Source organism: Bombus terrestris, chromosome 15, assembly GCF_910591885.1.
Source record: "Bombus terrestris chromosome 15, iyBomTerr1.2, whole genome shotgun sequence".
In the NCBI taxonomy this organism is placed as follows: domain Eukaryota; kingdom Metazoa; phylum Arthropoda; class Insecta; order Hymenoptera; family Apidae; genus Bombus; species Bombus terrestris.
In genome coordinates, this window is record NC_063283.1 from 7,728,696 (window position 1) to 7,754,052 (window position 25,357).

A 25,357-nucleotide genomic window follows, 5' to 3' on the forward strand; every position below is an offset into this window, starting at 1 on the left:
CAACATTCAAAGCACAAGGTATAGAACGAGCCGTACTTTTGCAACGGGCTGTAGCTTGTTACCAGATGCACAATAATTCTTTGTTAACCGAGCTTGTTGATTCAACAACAATATTTAACGAGTGAACGTTTCGAAAACGAGCGTGCAGTTTCGCTCGTGCGAATATGTAATTGAAGTCAGCGATGACATAATGCATTGCTTGGGCCTTTAACAACAAAGTAACGGTTTGTTTTTCCAGCGGCCTCGATTTTTTCCCTATTTCCCTTTCACAAAACAATCGAGGCCATTTCGCTCGATTTTTCCCCCTATTTTTCTCGAAAAATTATCTCTAGCCACCTTCAGCGATTCGTTTAACGTTTCCATCCATTAAGAATCAAACAGTGAAGCAACACATCAAAGTTTCGTAAACGCAGCATTATTGAGAAACGTAAATCAGATAATTTGTATGCGTGTTATTTTTTTGAAAGTGTGCAAAATATAACTAGACTAATATATGTGTAGACACTCTGCTAAAGTCTACCACACAAATCAAAGACGGTAGGTATCCTAATCACGATACTATAAATACTTCGATTTCTTCGAATTTCAGTAAATTGTAGGATCTATGTGCATGAAATATCGAGCGAATTCCTTTTATATACCAAGGTAAATTGACTGAAAAGAATTGCGAAGGAAATGTTGTGTGACCCCTTGAGATTGCTTAATCTTAAGTAGAATTGCTATACGTATTTTAGTTTCCCCTATACTTTAAGCACTCTATACATATATTCATATAGTACGTTTATAAATTATACAAATGGATATTTTCCGAATTGTTGCACTTTCAGGATTATTATTTTATCGATCTTCTGTCTCGCTTCGTCTCTCCTTCTTTCTGTCTTTCCTTATCTCCCTTGGCCGTTCTGTAACCGATAGATCATTCACGCTGGCTGATTCGGAATGGTAAAATTATCCAGCTCGGATCAAGGAAAATTCGTAAGTTATTCGTAGGTTAGAAATGTCACAACGTGTACGTTTTATCCGTAATTTTTCTGACATTTATAGTCGTTTAAGAAATGTATGGTAAGGGGTGATTTGGAATATTGCGATGTATTTGTTGCAGGCATAAAGATTTATCGATGAAATAGAATTTTTCTATATTTCTTGTTACCAAATTATAAAATTATGTGGGTTAGTTGCAAATATACGAAATTAATCAATATTGAATCTTTATTTCTTATATATATATACATACTTAGTTTTGACGTTAATGTATATATAAAATGATTTATAGAAAACGTATTATTAATTCAGTTATGTTTCTCGCTATATGTGACAAAAATTCCAAGAGTTACTGTCACGTAGCAAACAATCGGTGTGATTCAGCGATCTGAAAAAACGGTAGGTTCTATTCCCTTGCATAACTAAAAAGATTCAAATAATCGGTTTCCAGGAATAATCTCGGCGATGGTCCTTGAGAAAGGTCCTCCGTTTAATGCGATAATGGCGACAGACAAAGGCGATCTCCTAGGCTCGCAACTTTCTCGCTCTCGCGTCTATTTCAACCACGTCTGGCTACATTTTACTACACTCGACGATTAGCATGGATTTCGATTGTTCGTCCAGGATTGCACTCGCTGCTTAATGGACTGTCTCGACTATCTATTTCTCTGCCTCCGCCGGTTTTTGCACCACCAATCTCTTCTGTCTTTCTCTTCCCTTCCTCTCTGAATCTCCCACCTTTTCATTATCCTTTTCACTCCTCTTCTTTAACAATCCACAGTGAAGGCGATCGCGTGGAAGCTTGAATTCTTTTTTTAGCGACGAATGAGCGAATAAAATGAGAAAATCGCGAGGAACGAGAAGAAGAATCGATAGATACTTATTGTTTTATCTTTGGAAACTTTTGCACCTGTAACGCAAATATACGAGGAGTGGTAAAAATGAAATGTAAGAATAAATACATTTTTATTGCTTGACATTTTACAATTCGAGTAAAAAGGTTTTCGACCATGTAAGGAAAAGTTCGAATAGACGAAATATCTACGGAAATATCTCTAATATGTCTACGGGCAGATTGATGGGCTCGCGAAGATGGCGACCAATCTGGATCATCGATACGATGTAGAGAGAATAAAAAGAAGGTTAGTCCCGTGCTATTGCTGTCGGGACATCACAGCGTGTGTTCTTTTGAGAAAGACGCTTAGGAGCCGAATATTCGAAAATAGAGAAGAATGAAGGAGCATCGAACCAGCTTAATGCTCGTACCTTTGACGTTGTACGCTGCCGATGGAATACGAGTGCTTTGAAGCTCTCGTTATTTGAAATTTCGAAATGTCGCGGCAAGCTAATACGGCTATATTTCGTATCTATCTTTTCTTATTAGCAAAATTGAAAATTCAATTGGACACGTGATAAACTTCTTTCGCGATAGTAAACTCTAAAGTTTATTATCGCGGGATTAAAATTTACTAAACAGTTTCCCGAAGCTTTCTACGCTCATCTGAAACTCTTCTTACACAAGTAGTAGATTTAATTAAACGGGTCTGCGATGGAAGTAAAAAGTCGTCAAGCAAGAACAAGCGAATAAAATAAAAAGAATTAAAATAGAAAGGAAACGAGAACACGCGCCATGGTAAAATCCTATTTCCACGTTTCTCGTTGCATTCTACGATCCTCTCAACCACGACCTTTTGTCGAAGCTCATGATCGAATCTCAAGAAATCACGCTAAAGCGACGCGAGCCATCACTCTCGTCTCTATAAATGATTCGTGTTCCGCAAATATCATCAGGTCCTCACCAGCTGGCCTAGTGATTTACGTTCTTTGAATCGTCATCGAATCGTCGGACGACGATCACCAGCGGCGTAATGGTTCTCGGCATCTAGGATTGCCCGCGCGAGGAGGCTGGTCCTCGAACGGACGGATAATATTGCGGCACGGGGAGTGAAAGCGACATGGTGAACCCGCTCACGAGGTTACCCATGTACTTTTACTCGATTCAAGCCGTATTATAGCGACTACTTACCCGGCAGTCCCTGGCATAGTTACCACCAGAAATATCGTTGGAAAGCCTGGCCGCTCAGCTCGCTACCCACTCGACGAGCCTACCAGCGAGAGAACGAGTCGCGTCTAACGAACTTTTAGCACAGATTCCTTGGATATTGTTTCCTTCGATCACTGTTATCAAACTTCCCTCGCCAACGATATTATTTCTTCGCAGGATTTTTCTCTTTCTTCTTGTTTTGATGTTTGATCAAAAGATATCCATCTGCTCTGATCTCTAGAGGTAAATTAGGAGAGCAAAAGTAGCACGAAAAGAACACATAACGATCCAGGAGATATTCAACGAAATTGCTTCGCGTAGAAAGATATGAAAATCCCTCGGCACTGAGATATTACAAATCACAAAAGTGCGGTCAAAAATACGTGTGCCGTTTAACCTAATAAAAAGTTACGATATTTGCTCTATTTCGCCAGTGAGAATCTATAATGTAAAGTAAAATTTCGAAACGAACGAACGAAACGCGTTAAAAATCTTAAAACCCCTCAAGATCTAAAAGGAACGAAAAGTTCACCAAGAATTTCCCGCCATTCAATTTTTCGTCTGTTTACCTATTTCTCACAATACCTATTCTAACCATCCGTATTGTAAAAGAAACGTAGAAGATTTTACTGACACAAAACGATTCGAGCATTTTGGATAAAGCTCCGATGTACGCGTCTTCACGTAATAGATATTCTGGTCTGTGGAAGGTCGATAATGCGCAGACTTGTTTGTCCTACGAGAGAAGCCGTGGAGCTGGAATAAAGGGCTGGCATATGCTGTCGGGGACAATGAGGACGAAATAAGAATCGTCGAAGGGTAGTGCACACCGTTATAGTAGGGATCCATTGACCAGAGCACGCGAACCCTCGCAGCCTGAGCTGTTCTCTGGCCCCTCCGAGATAGGTACGTCTCGATTCTTTTGGCTGCCCTTTTGCCAACGACATCGAACCCTCCAGTCTTTGCCCTCGCCCTCGCCTCATTTTACTAGATCTCCAAGGGCGGTTGGGAACCACTCTGATTCATTCATTCATTCTCACATGTGAGAGAGAAAGAAAGTCAATCAGTGTTCCCAAGCGATAATCAAAGGAAAATCGGAGGGATCACGGAAAGGACGGAACGATAGTTTGAAAGATTTTCATTTGACGCGTTTCATCGTCATTTTGCGAGAGGCGAATTTTTTGAATAAGTTTAAGTATTTTGCAGTCGGTAATTTTATTGCCGAGCTTCTGATGTTTATGGATGTTAAATATAGAAGAAATACGTGACATTTATTTCACGATAGGTATGTGCATAATATGCAAAATACGTGATATATTATGTATTATTTCTAGGTTGCGATATTCGTTCGCACAGAATAATGTCTATCTGTTCTGTGAAACATAGTGGCTTTTAAAAAAAGATCTGATAAATCCTTTGGCGTGTAGAAATCTTCAAAAATTATGACTCTAATAGAAATTCTAATCGGGACTCTAACCGAAGAAAGAAATAGAATTTTCAAAGTCCTTCTGTAAAGAATTCTTCTTTAGACGAAAAGATGCAAGCTTGTGTTCTTAGTTTTCGTTTCGTCATTCTATCGTTCGTATTGCAAGTTATATAATTTTGTCTAGGTAGTTACGATCATTGTAGCGTTTCGTAGATAGCCTTCAATAGGTTGTACGTAATAGTCGGTTATGAGTAATGGAATGATTATATAAACCATCGATTGACTGTGAATGAATAGGGCTCCCGTAGACTGTTCGAAATTGTCAGATACCAAAAGATTTACATCTGTTCTGTTAGTAGCGTGTACAACTATAATTTAACACCTTAAATTACGTTTCATTTCTGTTTTAATGGTTCGACACGTTTCATGTCTGTTCAAATCAACTTTCTAAATGTAATCGATACAGTTTCAGTATAGAAATAAATCAAACTTGATTCGTCACCTGGCATGAAAATTAATTAATCTCGCGAGGGAACGTAAGATACCGTTTTGGCAAGGACGAAGTCAAAACTTGCGCAACATTTATATACGTATATGTATTCGCTAGATTTATATTTATATTCATTAGTCGACTATTATGTCTCCTAGTTAAATAATAAGAATCATTATGGTTATAAAATAACCCTGATCAAGCCGGTAGGCACGTAACAAAAGATAAATATAGGGTGGTATCGTGTGTTGTGTTCTTTCAAAATAATACACGTGTTAATACACGTGAATATTAATAATCGATAAAAGTGAAATTTTCTTTTCACAATTCATGAAATATTCGATACTTGCAACGATTTTATATACGATTCAATTTACGATTCAAACAAATTACAACGACTCGTGTATAATACACGTATCCACACTTTGTCCAAACAACCGAATTCGTTTCCATTCGAAAGTTCCCACCCAAAGAAGAAAACTGCCGCGCAGAAGAATACTGGAAAGTCGGTTTCACTTTACCTCTAGAGCCGTTCCACTTTTCCTCGAAAAGTGTCGAGGAAAATGAGTCGTCGATAGATTGGCAACAATGAAATCCCAGATGGTTTCAGGACACATTTGTCACCCTCTTCTTCGATCAGCATCCTTGTGCCACGACTAAAACCGGATCCATACGTACAATACCCCTCACAAGTAATCCGTACATCGGTCGATTTGTATAGTAAGAGATTGTTAGTTTTACCGAATTGTATAAATAAAGAAGGAATTAATCATTTACTGTCTGTTTACGCAATCAATATTAAATTTTAGTTATTTGACATTATCTGATTATCTGAACGATATAAATTATCAGTTTAACGAGCTTCAACTATTACTTGCTTCGAGGTTACCTTTCGAAGATAAATTTTAGCACGCGATAATATTTTGTATACTCTATCAATACGCGAATACAGCGTAAATTTTGCTTTAGGTAACATTGAAATTGTCGGAATACCCAGATTGCTTATTAATTCATTTTACAATTCTCTCTAGCAACTTTACAGATTTAAATCGGTTTATTCTGACGACAATTTTTCGTTATTGTTCAAAAACACGAACAAAAGTCTGTCCCTTTTGTGTTATCTTCTCATACAGCTACCATCCGGTGCAAGTTTTGTACGTTCAATCGTCGACAAATAATCCTAGCGTTAATCATAAGCAATGAAAATCATCGTAAATTCTCTTGTCCGTAATTACACTAAATTGCATCCTGTGAAAAATAACCAAATATCCAGATACTTTTGAACCGTAGTGTATAATAGTATATCGTATGTACAATGGTTAGGTCTGAACGAGGAGAACGAAGCGGAGGTCGACGAAGAACGAGGGGTTCTTCCCTCGTTCTTATTCCATCTACCACCCACAAAGGCGGATCGTCACAGGATCCGAAATGCGGGACCAGGGATGAACGTGTCCCCAGGATCCCATGCTTCTCTTCTTCGCTCGAAACTGTACCGGTCGATTCGATTCTCCTGTTACACGGTCGCCAAGCAAAAACATGAGAAAGTGAGAGCCTTGGCTTTCCTCGAGAAATTTGTTATGGTTCAATTAACCCGATGGGTTGGTAATATCGTTTCGAGTGACGCATTCTTCGTGGATTTCATCGAGTCGTTCGATGGACGACTTGCCTTTCGACAAGCTTTGTTACCTTGGTTACCTATATATTTGCTATGTCGTTAATAGAGCATGACGTTTGTTTCATTATTTTAATTACTTATTATTACTTAGTATTATTCTAATAATTTTATTACTTCATTCTGACGAGTGAAAATTTCAATGTACAAGAATGTAGAGAACGGACACAATGCGTAAGAATATACAAAATATCGAAAGTAAAGTAATCGTTGCGATATCTAACCAGTGAAACAAATTTATTTCTTTGGTTGTATTAATAAAAATATGAATTTGTATAAACGTTCGGTGTCTATATTAGCGAACAATTTCTCTAGAAAATGAATTTCTATATTGCAAAAGTTTACGTTTAAATTAATAGATTGTTATCAGAGATAGTTGATATGGAAGTTTCATTTGAAGAGGAATTCGGAGAACTTTCGAAACGAACATTTCTGTGAAATATTTTGAAAATGATTCGAGTTAAATTAGGTTTGAGGTTAATGAGGGATTTCTCTTTACCTCGTGTAACATAAGAATTTGTGTATCGATACGTATTCTCTTGTTGAATGTATCTCATGTGGAACTTGATCGCCATCGAGGGTGAAACTCGAGGATGCAAAAAGTTCATCAGAACTTCGTTCGTATACACGTCATGCGTACCGATGATTAACTCTCTCGCTAAAAAAGTTGGCAGTCTTTTGCAAGAGCACGATATTAAAGCATATATTCGACCTGGAATTAAACTTTAGATTACACCATTGCGAAATTACGACAGAAATTACGTAATCGACAAGTCGAATCTAATTTACTACACCGAGAAGCGCGTTTATAAAATTACGTAAACATCATAATTATCGATATAAAATGAAAGTTTAAAAAAACTTACGTTATGCTATGTTACATTATACTATGTCGCATTGAACTATATTTTACTATGCTCGTACTGTATAGTACAGCATGGTACACTATGCTACGTTTCATTATGCTATGTAGCAACATTTGGTGGACTAGGTTACTCTATTAATTACATACCACACAATGTTACGCTACGATACGTTGCATTGCACTACGTTACGTTGCACGACATTGTATTACACTAAGTCGTATGATAGTGCGTTACACTACGGTAGGTTGCATTATCTTACGTTGCCGTATGCTTCGCTGCACTACAATACATCGCATTTTACTATTCTTCGTTGTATAATAGCTACCTATTACGCTAAATTGTCTTACTCCACATTATCTTATGCCACTTTGCGTACTATTAACCATCGTCTATTCGCGTGACGTCTCCCTATACGCTGTCCTACGTCACCTAATCCCATTCTACTTCACTATGCATTAAATCCTTCTACGCTACATCATCCTACATCCGACGTGTTGCTAAATAAATTAACACCCCGCGCTAAACACCGCTATTAGTACACAGTGATAACTTTCATGGAGGGCCTATAGACGCTGTTCGTAATCAAAGGGTTAACCATCATCAAGACACATCGAGCTCGGTCACGCAGTTAAAGATTGGCCTCGATCTAACGAGCGAAGATTGGCCTCAATCTAACGAAGAAAGTATACAGCGCGAAGCCCTCTTCGATAAACAAACGTAAAACACACATACAGTATCAGAAAAGAGAAATATGATGTCAGAAATATGATAATCGAGTGACGATGATTGGTCGGATCGTTCATTTTGGCGCCAAAGATTATCGTTCGTCGATGACTCGCGCGAAGTTGAATGTTAATTTAATCGAAGCGCATACGAGCCTGTAATCGGGAAGATTTATGAGAAACCAGTTTGGCCGGCCTCTCTTAACTTGATAATGTTAACGAAGGCCAATTTTGGCGTAACAACGATAAGATCGATGTTATATACGTCCCTTGAGAATTCTTGAGCGACAACCTGCCCGTATATAGCGATCTCCAACCGCGAACCGGACGACAAATTTATAATTATATAGGGCTTATTAGTGCGGATAGTTGTTTGCACCACGTCCTTTTAATTTTAATATTCGCCAATCCCTAAACAGATCAGTCGAACCAAATTTCGTCCATTATTGATATTAGATCAGTGGATCAAAGTATAGTACCAAGACTCTTCCATCAAGATAAAAAATGTATGAAAAGACATGTAAGAAAGATAAGCCAGGTTTTATCCTTGTATTTTACAAAAATTCATTCAAATGACTAAAAATGCAATTCTCTAGCTACTAAATTTCCCTAGAATTTGTATAATAAATTAGAAGTCATTTTTATTGCTCTGATAACCCTAGTTACTAACTGGTTAAAGAACTAGCAAGAATCACTACTCTCGCTAACGGCTATAATAATTCGCAAATTTTTAAAGAAAGTTTCAAAGTATCGAAGAAAGACGAGCTTCGTCTTCTTTGTACTTATCTACTTCATCTGTAAACAATTTTCTCAGAGAAAATCGAGATGCATGGAGGCGATTGTTCTCGGATTGATATCTTTCTAATCGATCGAGTGTCTGGATGCCACCTGGTCGACCTAGTAGTACAGTTAGACAAGTGGGAGTGGGTATTAACATCGTGGCTCAGGAGGATCGAGGTTAACGATAAGTTCTCCGTTCGCGGACTAATAAACGTCTGGGAAAGGGACAACCACCAAGATGTCGAGGACGGCGATATCGAACCATTCGATTACGCTGAGATATAGCAGTTTGCGAAAGTTCGAGTTTAATTGAGCTTCTCTTGGAAATTTAAACCTTCCACCTCCTCCGTACCTACTACGACAAAGACTGACACGTTGAATTAAGTATTTTCCATCTGTCACGTGTAACATGTCGATCGATATCAAAAACCTAGGTATAGTTGAATTTCTTTCCAATTCTTCGCAATGTGTTTTATATAAGTTTAACTCGAATGTATCGATCAATCTGTTGCTGTTACCTAATTTTTAAAAGACGCTGATCTGCTTCAAAGGACATTGAGTAGCAGAAAAAGTTCTAGAAAAATCAAAATATAACGTAATTATTTTATAATCAACCTTTTGCAAGGATGATAGTTATATCTGAGTTATAGTTATATCTTAGACAATTTTAACGTTTTTACTCGAAATTAAACAGATAGAGTCGGAGAAAAAAAATTGTAAATTTGAGAAAATGAATTTATCGGTCGTAAGCAGAAGGAGCGTTCCGATCGTAGATTGCAATTGTACAATATTTGTGTTTTCACGGAAGTATCTTTCATCTGTTTGGATGAAATTGTTGAATGTTAATCGTTCGTTCTCGTATACTTCGAGTCTGTCTTCTCTAGAAACGGAGGACGGCTACAGGGACGTCGAGGACAACGATATCGATTCGTAAAATTTAGAACATGTAGACAGGGGACTCGTATCGGATTCGCATCCAAGTTCTATATTTACAGGCGAACAAATATTCAATAGAAATAGGAAATGAAATCACGCACACATACACGGATATAGAATATCCTTTACTTTACAAAATTCGATTCTTTATCACGTACGCTCGGTTCCAGTAAGAGCTCGAACAGAAATTCCAAGTGGAACGGAGATTTAAAGGGCCGGCCGATTCGCGTGGAAGAATTTCAGGAGTAGAGCGTACCGGTTCCACAACCTGGAAACGATCACGAGCCGTGCAGTTTCGTCCATGCAAGAACGGCGACGCTTTAATACGCGGATAGAGCAGGAATCTCGTTGTGGTTCTGCTCCAATAGCCTGACGGCTGGTTTTCTCGTATGTTCGGTAACACCTACGGTTCTGATCGATTTATGGACGATGTTAACATAACTAACAAGCGTCACTGACACACGTCGACGCACGTTTAAGTTGTTATTTCCTTTCTATTTTTCTCTTTCTCCTTGTTGAAGATCCACGATCAGTTGGAGTTGCTTGAATAATTCGAAATTTTCGATACTTAACAATTATTAGATAGAATTCCAATTACGATAGCTGATCAGTGTAATTTAATTTGATAAGAAAAATTTGATATTTTCCTTTTCCTTTCCCTTTCTTTTTCTCTCTTTATTTTATCTGGTACAATTGTTAGCGTGGTGTAAGGTTAATAAAATGTAGTTCTCGGGTAGATCGAGTGTGTTCGAGCTCGTCGAAGTAATCGAATTAGCCGGTATAATCGAGCAGTCAGCTCGCTCCGTCGGAACATGTGTTACACGGACAGAATTTCGATTACCCTGTAATAGGAACGTAGCGCTTAATAATTTCAACGTGTCCAGAAATGTTATTGTTCTCTAGTCTTATTACTTTCCCAGGGAAAAACCAATGCTATTTCAAGAAATGGAAAAATGCTTGTATTCTTTTTACGTGTCGTTTGATTTATATTACAAATATATCGTATCATATATATATATACGTATTCATATCCTGCGAAAACCGAAAACGAATTATACCGAAATATTGTCTTTGTTAATTTTTAGTTGCATAAATCGTAAAAGTTTGTATCCCACAAATAGATTAAATTGGTAGGCCGAAAGTGAAATACTTTGACGGCCAATGAAGAACGATGTGGTTTTGTAATAAATTATGAAAGCGCGAGTGCAGGAAGTATATTTTCTATATTCGTAGTAAACGGATGTTATCCCCGAAGGCTGGCGTCCCACGTGCGACACACCAGTCGTTAAAGTAAGCAAGCAAGTACGTTCAACAGCCTTTGTCCGTATTCAGTGCCCTGTACACGTGCTGACGTTTTCTACGGAGTTGGCTCGATTAAGACGCGTAGCTGTTTCTACCTAGGGTATGTAAGAACATTACATGCAAATACGTGGAACGATAGTCAGGCGTTGTCGCATACGAGGCTATGCAGGCTTGCTTTCCACCAACGGATCCTGATAATAATTTCTCAATGAAAAATATCACCGATATTTCCACTGGAACTCAATATCTCGGAGAATTTTTCGATATCGGGAACTGATACACTTTAATCGGCTATTGAAACAATTTTATTTTTCTTCCTTCTATTTTTTAAATTCCTCGAATATGCTCTGGTCCTCGTGCAATAGAAACGATACAAAATAATTAAAAAATAAGGGCAGTGAAAAGTATCGAGTTTGCGTTAAATATCAGCAGATATTTTTAAGATGTCTTTCACCGATGAACGTTATAAATTAAAAAATTGACGAAGGGACATTATGTCATAAACGCTCTTCTTTAGAATTTATGATAAAATTCACGGTGCCTTATATCATCACGTTACGACGCACGAATCTCTGAAAAATAGATTATCTTTTGAGAACTTCCACATCCATCGTATATGAATGAAAACGAAAAGAGTAGTTGATCGATTGCTCATAAGACTTTGCATAATAACATATTCGCTTCCAAACATATAAAGCGACGATACGAAAACAAGTTCGTAGTCGCCTTCGTGTGGGAAACGCTGAAAAATTTCAATCAGATTTTGTACTATTTTATTTCCATAAAAATGGCGTCTTTATCGGATGTACGAAGATGTAAACATACACTGCTGATCACAAGTATTCGAACGTTTCGTGGCGTTAACGTAAATCGAATGCTTTACACTCTTTGTATTTTTTCAATTATCTTATCGTAGATCCAAAAATTCATTCGTATCCTATGTACCTTATAACGCAAAATACCATTAGAGTGGAATACCAATAGAGTAGAATCTGTGAATGTATCGAAACTGGTACTTACAGCCGACAGTGTAGCTGCTTAAATTAAAACGAAAACATACCGACAAAGAGGGGGCAAAAGGTGAACCAAGTGAAACTTGGGGGCGGAAAGAAAGAATGGAAATGAAAGGTGTCGTCGGTCGAGCGACGACCGAAGATCCTCCTCGAGTTGTGTGTGAAACGATGGCTCGAAAAGAAAAAAAAAAAAAAAACGAGGCAAAGTGAGGTGAAGAGAGCTGACCTACTGTGGCAAGTGGCTCAGGGACGTCGCTGTCCAAATCGTCCCCCCGAACGCCCCCCTCCCTCCTCTTCTAGACCTTCTCCTCATCCGGTACCACACACACAGTATTCAGGTCTTTCTCTCTCTTTCTATCCTGTTTCAGAACCCTCTTGTGGCTACTCTACCATTCCATCTGTGCCTCCTTTCCCTCGTTGCCTTCACCCTTTGCCCTCGACCGTGCTCTATGAGGTCGATAACGGCTATCAAAAAATGAAATGAATACACACGAAGGCTTTCCAAGCCTCGGAACTGGAATGCATTGTTTGGTCTGGCGTATAGAATGTAAGGCTGGGTGTGGACTCATCCTTGGACTGTCTGTTTAAAATGGCACCATGGCAGTGAAGAAAGAATCGAAGCAACGAATGGACCGCGGATATTTATGCAGTTATGGACAATTGAAATATAAAGGAAGCTTTCTCTTTGTGTGTGTGAGAGAGTCGACCTACCATTTCGACCCCACGTATTTTTAAACTGGAATTGAATATACAGAGTGAGAGATTTATTGCACGAAATTTTGATCCGGAGGATTTTCAAAGTAAAATTGGAATACAAAACGTATTTATCCCTCCAATCTCAGTCTGCGAAGTTTTATAGAAGTAAAGAATAGGATAACGAAGTAGCGATACAGTTCCTAAATATACTACGTACAGGGATAAATAGAACTAATTAAAGTGGCGCAACGAAAATAAACAGATATATACGTATTTATAAGATAGCTTTCTATTTCGATAAAAGTTAAAATTAATTTTATCGGAAGACATTTCACGCTTAAGAATGGCACAAATAAATCGAAAACCGTTTACTTGCTAGTCGTAACGTTAAAAGCAGAACTCGTTATAAAAAGGCATTAATGCCATGATCCGGATTTACTCGACTGCAAAGAAAGACCAACTCGTATTTATTTGCAACGTGAATACCTGCGTACTCCGTATAGGAGACAGAACGGAAAAACATTGATGCGGGCCAGAGTTACGGCGGACTTTCATGATCTGTTTCGCCCCTTTCCACGCGGTTCTTACGGCTTTTTCGCGGCGGAACGCCCACCGGTGGAAAGTGAATCATGCCGCGGCCGAGTGAAAAGTAACCAGTGAAAAGTGGCGAGTGCCCGGGTGGAATGGAGATTTGAAAGTTTCTGCCTTTAGCTTCTAGCGCCGATTTTCACCTCGACAACGTGGCCACCGACGACGATTGACAATCGAAAGTAGTTAGCTGAAAGCTGGTCTTCTTTCCATCTTGGCTGTCTAGCGGCGAAATGATCGCGTGCTCGATACCTCCGCGCTCCTTTCGATCGAATAATATAAAATAGAGCAAACAGTGTTCAGACTGTGGCGAGAGAAACGTAGAATTGCTGATTTCAATTAATTTTCTTTGTCGAATAATTTCGTTGTAAATATAATTCACATACAAAATGATATAACACGTTAATTTAGGATAATAATATATTTTACACGCGATATTTTATACGCTAACAAACGATACTTGAATAAATTTTCGAGACATATTAGAAAGATCGATTTTAAGGTACAGAGCACCAAAAAGTCAATCGAAATCTCCTCCAAATGAATATTTTTAAGAAGAAATTGCGAAAGAATCGAACATACAATGTCAACGATTTTCTGTTTCTTTATGTTTGCCTTGTACCAATCTTCCTTTCATTTTTTGGTTTCAGATGTCCTTTATTTGAGCCGTGCTCAGGCCTCGCTGCCTGAACAAAACGAGCTATGTCGACGAGTAAGTAGCACGTCAATACATTCTTCTACGACTACCATTGTATGCTCTCTGTTATCGTCCTTCTTTCTTCAGTATCATTCATTTCGATACTTTTTCAAACATAACAGAATGATCTATCGTAATCTTGTGAAACAGAAATGAATGAAAAATCATTATGTAATACAGATATACCTAACGTATTTTCGATAACAAGAAGAAACAAAATCGCGATGTATTAACAGTGAGAATCCTTTTATGTAAAGAACAGGCTCTTGAAACGCGGATTTGTTTCTCACAAAAAGGAAGTTGTGTGTTGGTTCTATCTCGAGTTACATCACGACTCGGCGTGCGTATCGAGCGCATCTTCAGCCAGTAGTTTGCTTTGGAATCAGCTCGTATACACACGAATCGTTCGCTACATCACGCCATTTGTAATAACGCGATAATTAGTAAACGAGACCGCGCCAAAGTGATCCGCGAAACCTGTTTTCCTGTTTACGCTCACCTCAGTTTGATCTTTAACAGTCTCTCCTGGCCTTCGCGCTAGCTCGTACCGGAATTCTATAAATTCCTCGCCAATGCATGTTGATTTGGCGGTGTCTTCACCGAATACGATTCTTAAATCGAACGTACGCTATTGCTTAAAAATATCCACACGCATGCACCTCTTTTATACGACCATGCTCGTTATCTACCTTCCACTTCGATTTTCTTCCTAATACAAATTTTACAATGAACAAATAAATTGTACAGATAATAATAAATGTAATAAATTAGTAGAAGCATAAAATCGTACATCGAGTTTCGTAAGATCTTTGTAAAACATCTTTGTAAGACGTCGATCTGTATATTCATGGCAATTTGAGTCGCTAGGAAAGCTGCTTAAACTCTGTACAGTCGCTCGATCTTGTTAATTTCTCGAGGAAGAAATTGCTTTCACTTTTCTGCATCGTCTCCTAGTGCGAAAGCATCTTCGAGGAAAATTGACGCGGCTAGATAATTCCTAGTTAGTCTTCGGGAATGTTTAACCCTTTCTTTATGGGGTCTACGGTAATCGATAATATTTTACTAACGAGGACGAAGAAGCAGCAACCGGCAATTCGCATCCGTGGCATCGCGTAGCCATTGTGAATATGCGAAAGTGACATCACTCGTCCTCGGTTACATAAAGATATCGTCGCTAATATCGACGATCCTAATGCATTTATTACGCGAACATCGCCTGTGTGTCGTTTCTATTTCACTCTTCTCTGTAGCCTTGCTAAAAACATTTCCTAACGAATTTTGCCGCAAAGCTCTTTTGTACGCGACAACGTGTGACGTTAATGGTGATTTTTATTCTAATTGAATTTCGTGTTTAAAACCGAGCTGTTCTCGTATACAATCCTTTACAGTCACGCTGTAGAGGAGAGCGATTTAGTTAGCGAACTTGTCACTTGCAGTACTCCTATACTCTCCTTCCCTAGACCCATAGCCGTACACTTCCGGCTTAATCTATTCAAACTCGGCAGAACTCTTGCAGCCCTTCCCAGGCACCGCTTATTATCCCATACAAAAGTTCTCGATTATCCAAAGTATACTATTAACTTAACTATAAATCGAATTAAAAACACGTTTCTCTGTGGACGAGTCAGCCTAGAAACTTCAACGGGCATTTCATAAAAAATATGTGCTTTCTGATGAATTTTTATCGTGAAATCGCTGTCATTTGCCAACGTTAATTAATTCTTTGCATTCGTCGAAGTTTCCACTTCTTTGTCTCGTAGACGTATTACGCATTTCGAAAGTTTTAGTAGTTTCGAATCTAACGGGTCTAGATCCTTCCTTATTTCTTACGAATCACAGGCTATGTTCTTCTGGCGAATATACTGATTCATACGGAACAAATTCGCAGAGAACATTGGTCAAGAACGTTCGGATTATTGGTTTCACGGGAGAAACGAAAGGCAGCGCCGCTTCCGGGATTGCGCAAGCATGCGGCGATACTGAACGGGAAAGCGCACAATGGGCGAGAAAAGGCGTGGGTATACGTAGACGCGACCATCGAAATGGTTATTTTTGACGGTGAGGTCGTCTAGGACGCATAAAACGAGCGTTCGAGGACATCCTTCGCGTACACCAACTCTCACTCTGTTCCTCGATTCTATGCCAAGCCCACGGGAGACATAACCCCGTGTGACCTCCGTGATTTCCTGCTCGACCACCACAATCGGGACCATCCTTTTTGCTTCATAGAGAATATAAATATATTATGCGATACACGATGTTCCAGTGGCGGCTTGCAATTAGAACAAATTTATGGAAGTAGATCGTTACTAGATCGCGGATCTTTATGCAGATTCATAATTGATTAAATAAAAGCTAAAGAGAGGCCTGCAGTTACTTTGTAGCTACTTCATACAAATTCATAGTTCTATGAACATAAATCTTTAAATAAAACTAAGGAGACGTTTGTTCTAAAGATTCTAGCAAGTATGACAGTTTAGAGATTTTATATATTTAGTGTTGCGTAATTATCGATTATTGTAAAGACCTTAGTATTGTTCTATTAGAGTGAACAGAACAATAATATAATAGTATAAAATTGAGCATTGCAATTTTAAATGTTTGAGTCAGCAAGTAAATTAATTACGTAGCTCGTGTTATTCTGAGTCCCTTAGTTCAGCCGAAACTCGTCGACAGATTAAAATTATTGTCACAGTGAAACTAAATACGAGATAATCCTTGAGTAATTAAAACGAGAGATTATTTATTATTCATGTGTATTCATACATTCCCCCATTGTGTTTTAATTGTGTATGTACATACTTACATGTTCTACTTTCGTATCTCTGTTTCTTTATTTTCTGTTTACCACTACGTTTACCAATACGAACCGCGAAAAGGTTAATACGTATTCCTAATGGTCAGACGGTTTTCCTTCCATTCTAACGAGCCGGTTATGATTCAGTGGCGTGAATAATCGTAGAAAGTTGCTACCCGATTTCGTTTGTTTTCGTGAAAAACCTGGGACCTTGTTTCTTCTGGGTGTCCTATTTTTTTTTTCTACCATCGAAATTGTGCAAGTTAACGCGTTACGCACAGGTCACCGAGTTTTCCGTATTTTCTGCTCCGTTAGTAATCTCTACGCTCACAAGGGATATCGCGCGCTTTCTTCGTCGATCTTTATTGAACGTGGTTAAAATAAATTTCAGAGTCGTAGATTCTTTTCCTTCAGTTTACCTTGGGAATTATTTTATTTACCTTGGAAGTTACTACAGCGCAACCTATATTATCCGAATATCGGTTTTCCGAACATCGGTTAGTCCGGTAAATATTGTGCATATTCATTCGACTGTGAGATACAAGCTAGTATACTGTAACGTTCCCGTGAATTGGGAAAAACGTAATCCGCTTAATGATTAAAAATTATTATATATTATATTAATATAAAATCAGGTTAACGATCGTAATTATCGATTATTCGATAACCAGTAATCAATGATTAACGAGTAAGAAAAGTATCAAAAGTCGTTGCAACCAATGGCCATGATTAATTTCTTAATCATTCATCATGAAACGATTACATTTTCGATCACGATTTCAGTCCGTAATTTTCCTGTAATAACGACGCTATGATGGATATTTCAGTTGTACCGAGTCGTACAACGCTAAGGCAATCAGAATTATGTGAGAAAGTTTATAAACACATACGATAAGACGTATTGTACAATTTTTAAAATGTACAAATACACGTTACAGATCCTTATAGAATATAAATTAATCACCGTACGATTTAAGAATTATGACTTTTCATGTAGAACATAACTTTAATGCGAGTCATTCAATTATCCAAAAAATTCGATAATCCCATTGTGAACACAATCCTTTTCTTTGGGAACTAAACAATAATCCACTTGCGTAATGAGACTAAAAAATTGATAGAAAGTGAAGTTGATCGATTCGGCTTGTGGTAGGTTTAGCCGCAGAGAATTGTTTGTGATATACTACGTCAATTTTCCTAGAGAGTTTTGCTTAAGAAAAAGCATTGCTTTCGTTTGCTGAAAACACAACCAATGAATCCTTTCATATTTTTCCACTTCGTCAGTCGGAAAACGGGTTTGCTCGATAATTCGAGAAATTGAAAACGGTGGACGTGTGGTATCGCGCGATCAGGTCGAGAATCGAGCGGAAAATCGATGGCGAGCACCAACTTTTTTTTTCCACGGTGCCACCCCGTTGAAACGACAGGCCAACCTTAACCTCAGTGTCGATAATCAATGGAATCGATCGTAGGCTCGACATGAAAGTGTCCCAAGGCTCGTCGCCACCGAAGGCTGCGCGCCGTAAAACGGAACCTCAGCGAAAATTACCCAAGAAACCTTCGCGTGTCGACTGCTTGGTCATTCTTGAGCTTCCAATTTCTTTTTTTCTTTTTCTTTTTTTGTTCGTTTGTTCGTGCGTTTAACCACGTATTCTGTACAAAAATCCGTGGGACATTTGGAAAAATATGGTAATGAACGTATGTCGGTTTGAAGAATTCGACGCAGGCCTCGAGCAGATGCCTCTCTGAATTCTCTCCAAGTTTTAGTTATTCTTGTTTGCTTACAATTGCAAGGATAATTATTGTTGATAGATCTTGAGATTGAAAGAAATTGATTAGAGGTTCGAGGTTTCCCTGTGCACTGGAAAGTGTCTCTGTTTAAGGAAGTTGTTTAGAGAGCGGGACAAGTGGAATTCAACCGAGGAAATGTAAAGGTAAGATTGGATTGAGTAATTGAAATCTACTATCGAGCGAACTTAGCCTTAAACCAGCCAAATAAATTTCAAAGGCGTTTAAATGCCTCGAATTAACGCAGATTAAATTTCATCAGTTTTCTTGAAATCAAAATAACACGGTATTTTTTCCGTAATTGATGGAAAATCGTGACTCCTTGGTAATCACGTTATCGCGTACAGGCCTCGATTCTATGTAATAGATACGACTCGGCATTTTGCCGAACATAGAAAAGGATATTGCGAGTGGAAGAGAGAAAGACTCCAAGAGTCGGCTTGATGAAAAGAAACATATCGCCTAGACGATGTTAACGCAACATCGGAATCTTTTAATTTTCTATCTTTATCGAATAAAGCTTTTACCAATATACGATTGTAGGTTTTTCTAACTAAGACAAGACCAAACACGATATATTTTGCACCATAGTTTCTTATTTAGTCACATTAACTTATTTTCTCTCGACTGGAATGTGATTTAAAATGTAAGTACGATTTAAATTATATCGTGTCTGATCCCGTTTTAATCAGAAAAATCTTACAAATCAGTTGGTAAAAGTTTAATTTCAGAAGAATCAAGAATAAAAAAAGTTTCCTCATTGTCCCGTGGATAATCAGTATTTTTCCCTGCGCGTTTTAATTCCGATCAAGTTCAGCCGTCAAACTTTGCTGTGTTTCAAAGGGAATACCGTTGCCCCTTGGGGGATCTACTCCCTTTAGTGTGGATGACGACCCATCAATTATGAGGAACATAAGCGACGATCAGTTACAAAGAAAACGCCATATTGCCAAAATCGACTATTCCCCGGTTTAATCGGAATCTTATCCGAATTTAGCGTAGAATTTCTGTCGTTCGTGGAACGGGGTTAAGGACAAATCAAAGACACTGGCAATGACTCTCCAATCATAATGGCCGATTTCCAAATTCTCGTTCAAGGCTACCGTATCGATTCCCGTCACAAGTGTCCGGATGCTCCGCGAAAACTTTGGCCTTCGTAGTCTCCAAAGTTTCCAGAAAATTTTCCTGCCGGCATATAGAGACGCGCACCATCGAGTTCGATTGGCAAAATCGAAGAGAACCTAGTGGAAGCACCAGTAAAAGCAATTAACGGCTCACGGACCCGTGACTGATGCCGTGAGAAAAAGCAAGTGAAAATCGAGAAGGACATCGCCTTGGTCCATGCACAATTAGAATATCCTGACATTTTTGAAAATCCTCTCTCGTCAATCTTCGCGTTCACGTCGTTTTGGATACGCGTTTCGGATATTTTAATACGATAGCAGCTGGAAAATTCGCTTTGGCTGTTTACGAAAGTAGTCACATTTACATTATGAATTTTTTACTTTCTCGATATCTTAGTACAATAGCGATTCAAAGATGTCAAGATTACAAAGATCGTTGAATTTCTTATCTTCTTTCCTATTTTCTTGAAGCTACGCGTATTAGAGTATCGTGTCAAAGCGATTACAATTCAAACATGTGGAAAGGTTAAATAACAATGAATACGAAGACGTATCGTGTTATGAAACAGACCTTATGAATCGAATTTGGAAGCCAGACGTTGCTTGAACTTATCATTAAGCAATTTGTTCACGTGTATTCGATATGTAAGATTCTCGCCGGATAACTAATATATTTTTCTGCTGGGTAATTAAAATTGTCGATGGACGATTCATTTTATGAAAGATAGGCAAATTTGACAAATTCCGTAATTGCAACAAGATTACGATTTAATATTCCAACTTAACGTCTTAATAAATTATTATAAAAAATCGAGTGAATGGAAACCGAAAAATTATTCGCTGAATGAAACCACGTATCAGAAACACGATCAGAAGTTCGATTAAGCGTAACGTGCGCTCATTAAGACGGCGTGAAGTCGGGGAAAAAATGCAAAGTATTCGATGTAACAGTACTGTGGCGAGGCAAGACTATATCACCGTTTTATAAAGGTAGTCGATAGAAGCTCGTTACGCTCGCGATTCTCACAGCGACGAGGAATAATCGTAAAACTTAGTTTCCTTTTGCCCGCCTGCCCTCCGTTGCTTATTAATTCTGCCATAGCACGGGTTCCATTTCGCGAGATTTGCATTCCACGATGGGATCGCTGCTCCGACCGGGTCTCTTTTAAAAGTGCAAAGTTCTACGAAGCACGCGTCTGCGTCGTGTTCGTTATTTCACACAAAGTGATGGTGAAGTAGCGCTGGAATAATTTAAGCAAGTGCCAGGTTATTGTTAAAAATAACGATACGCAGCTGTTTTGTTTTGTTCGCGCGTATATCCGTCATTTCTCGAAATCTCCTACGGTTATCCAAGATTACGTTAGCAACAAGAGGAAAAACGTTCTCGATTGTCGTCGATATTCACCGCAATAAATAGATTCTATAGAGAAATATTTCCAGAAATATAAAAGGTCAGGTTTTGCATGCATATATCATCAGCTGTTCGCTGCGTTCTAAGTTAGGATTCGAACGAAGGATCGGGGTTATATTTGGCACAGATAGTTTTCTCTAGCTCGATCTTTCGTTCGATTACGAGCAACGTGATAAACAAAAAAATCTTAGAACAGCGGCCTCGATTCTGTAAGTCCATCTGCACGAATCCGAGCTATTGGCACGCACGAGTCCGGATAATTGACACGGCTAGCCGACCCGAGCACCGTTAATTAATCAACCGTTCCACGGATTCCTAGGAGCGGTTCCGAACTGCTCATTCGCGCGAGCGATAACGTTTGACCCGCAGTTCACGGTTCGTATTTCTCAATCGGAATTATGTCCTAGGGCTGCATCCATTAAACATCACCTGTGAACGTATACTATATACACTGGGCAATATTACATATTTACATATATATTTACCGGGCAAAAGCGCGAATGATAGAGTTAAACGAATTTCATTTCGAATAAACGTTAAAACGTAAGCGTAGGAGGAACGTCGATCGATCTGTCGAAGGTCGAATTGACTGAGTGAAGACGTGGCGAGGATACTTATTGACGTGGAAATATATTTGATAGCGGCGGAGACTGCAGAAAGATCGACTTGAAACGTTGATACGCTTTATCGTGAATTGTCGGAAATTGGGAAGGTGGCCAAACTTGGTAAATCGATTTCAGTTGGATACAGCGAATAAATATTTGTATCGCTGAGAAGGATACGTTAATCGATTCAATCTGGATCCATACGTCGTGCATCTGTATGTTTGTGTTACGTAAAAAGATGATTTTACGTAATATTACGTAAGTTTAATAAACCGAGCATCAGTCAGTATCGTCGAATAATAATTACAGTAATTTTTGCTTTCCGATGTATACGAGATGCAAAAAATTTTCCGATCCTTAGTGATTAATAGCGGCTAGAAGTACAATTTTATTAGGATTTTATTAGACTGTGAGAAATATCATTTAATTTATTCTGCTGATAAATTAGCCGTAGAGAAGGACGAAAGCGATAGGAACCCGACGCAATTGATATTTCTTTCTAATGAGAAAAGTGAAGGTTTCATCGTGAGACTGTTTTAAAACCGTAAGAAAGTAAGAAGATCGCGAATAATGGAAAATAACGCGAGATGAACATTTTCAATATCCGTAACAGTAAGTTACAGAAAAATAAGAAAGGAATAAAATCATTCAAAAATACTCGAAATTACCTCGATCGGTAATTGAAATATAGTACAAACGATTAAAGGGTGAATAAAACATTGACTTCGATCGAGGGTCAAAATCTTGGCTGTTCTTCGTACGATCAATGGACAACCGACGAAAGACGCGGAGATGAAGGTCGTTAGTGGCGCGATCGAGAAAAATCTCGGGGAAAATTGCTCCTCTAAACTTTCAACAGGGTAGAAGGATTGGTCACGACGCCTCAACCAGGACACAAATATTCTTTTCTCTTGCGTGCTTTAATTATCGATGTTCGCTAATTTGCCACGAGACGCGTCGGTGGATCGAGGGAAATTTCACTTGGCAGACACGCCGTTGATGGAAACGTCCATGAACAGAAAATACCTTCCGTGGAAATTAGGCCGAGTGGCGGACCTTGTTAAGCTGTTTTATTGACGCGAATAAGGGCAAGTCGCGTTTCGAGGTGGAAATGAAAATAGGGAAAAAGTCCTCGTCATTTCTGGGCAATTTTTTAACGCCAGAGACGAAGAAACTTTAGCTTAAATTATAATTAAGTATTCAAAGAGAAGAAGGGAGATACTTTTCGATTTTCATTTCCAAAGTTCTCTTCCATCCATCTGATTTGTCGCTTTTCTTCCCTCGTAGCATCGAAGCGTCTGTCGTATAAGCATCGATCAAATACGCTCGTTTGAATGATAACGCAGTCGATATCCGATGATTTCCTCCTCTCCACGCTAAAATCCCTTTGCTAAATGTATACATCAGAGCTTGTCTGAGGGGTGCAACCCTCAAACAGATATTCCAACGCAATGTTGTCGAGAGCGATCCCGCGAATCGGATATACGCGAGGGTCGAACGAATATATGCCGTTAATCGAAAAAAAGGTAGGAAATAAAAGAAAGAGGGAGAGAAGAAAAGGAAGAATTTCGTCGCTGGCTGTATATTCTGCGCTTAATAAGTCGATTGTAAGAATAAATATAAACGAACCAACCCGATACTTGAAATTTAAAAAATTATGCTAAACGACGTAAACGCTAAAGAAATATAAAAGCAATCTTTTCTATGGAAATAGTTTATGTAATAATGATATTTGTTTAATATAAACGGATCAACATCCTTTGTTACAAATAGCAGAGTAGACGAAACGTTGAAGAGAATAAAAGAGATGTACAAAAAAAATCGAGCGTATTACAATAATGTTAAGGGTACTATCTCGATTAGTCGTGAAAAGCGTATATAGCTTCTTATTCGACGCAGTGGAGCGTGGAAATGAAACAAGATGTGAATTCCATGTAGAATACGATGATAAAAGTTACCAGCGCTAGAGTAATTTATTGTAGCTTTTACGATTATCGCCAGACAGAGGCTAAGATCGTAAATATCAAGTAAACTGTGGTTGAAACCAGTCTACTCTTACTATTTATCTTACCTCTAAATCCGTGAAGATAATAAACGCTAGACGTTCATGGCACTTTTTTGTAAATTTGCACGTTTCTTTATATATATTGGAAATCTCTGTTTCTGGCACTTACGTCGTTTACCATATCAACCCCTTAATTTATTTCCAGTAGAAATCTAAAATTAATTTCAGATCTTAAGCAAAAAGAAAAAAAGATGAAAACTTACGCTATCGTACGTTTCAAGAAATTCCGATACAATGTGCGAATGAATCACATGGAAGGATACCGGTCGGTGTGAAAGAGGCAGTACCACAAATACCCAAGATTGGTATCTCGCGCGGAGGTCTAAGCGGCAAATAATAGCAGATGCGATTAATAATTCTCGCGGACGCGCTGTGCGATTGTTACTGAAAGCGGAGATCACCTAACACGTGCGACACCTTGGCCCACAAGAGGGATTTGACCCCATTTTTATTGCGGACGAAACGCGCCTTCTACCTCCCGCTCCTATCTGCGAGAAGAACAAGTGTCATTGGTCGCTAATGGATTAAACGCTCCGTGGCGAACAGAGAAAATGTTCTTCGTCGTTCCGTTAGATGAAAAATTCATCGTGTTCGAATTGTTCGTGATCGTAGATTGTGCGGTCGATTTTCCCTTAAATGTATATTTCAATTACGATGGATCAAGAATTTCCGGGGATTAAGATCGAAGTTGGAGCGATTCGATGAGTTTTAATCAATTGAATTAGATGGAAGTGCAGAATTGATACTGGCAAGAGCTTTCGTTCTCTCTGAACGAATATTCTGGCCTTCTTTCTAGTTGATGATTTTAACCCTCAACTGGTACTGTTGGATTGTATAACACTTTGGATTATATTTCAGTTAAGTGCTACTGTCCTCGAATTTTTGTGCCACGATCTCACTCTTGCTTCCGACAAACAGATGTACTTTATCGCAAATATTCCAAAATATTTTCAAATATCGCCTTAAATTTGTTGAAATTAATCTTTTCTAGATCTAGTCTGTTTAATATATTTTAAATAAATGGAGCTAAACAATGAGAATGAGAGATAATTTAAGAGGTTAATTTGTGCTTACTAAGACCCGTTTCTTAAGAACCATCGTCTCGTTAGATTCTCCTTGACCTTAACTTCTCTAACATTGGTTCGGCCACAATGCCCATGCTTCCGTGTCATTAAATAATTCGTTTGCTTGTATGAAACTCTTCTTCCCTAATTTTTCTACATTCCTCTTTTTTTCTTTTTTTTTTCCATCAAAAGATACAGATCCAATTTTGAAGAAAACAGTTGGATTAAAGTCAAGGATATTATCCAACCTCCTTGTAAATTAGTCAATGGAAGTGTAGCTATTAAGCGGA

At 38.5% G+C, this 25,357-nt stretch overlaps 1 protein-coding gene across 5 annotated transcripts in view; it reads left to right on the top strand.

Moving 5' to 3' along the window:
* Positions 1-25,357, top strand: part of LOC100647246 (origin recognition complex subunit 2) — a 113,106-nt gene that overhangs the window by 51,097 nt on the left and 36,652 nt on the right. For all 5 annotated transcript variants that reach the window (XM_048412419.1, XM_048412423.1, XM_048412420.1 and 2 more), the window contains one exon: positions 14,167-14,228. The gene's annotated coding sequence lies outside the window, so the exon portion shown is untranslated. The remainder of the gene's footprint in view (positions 1-14,166; positions 14,229-25,357) is intronic.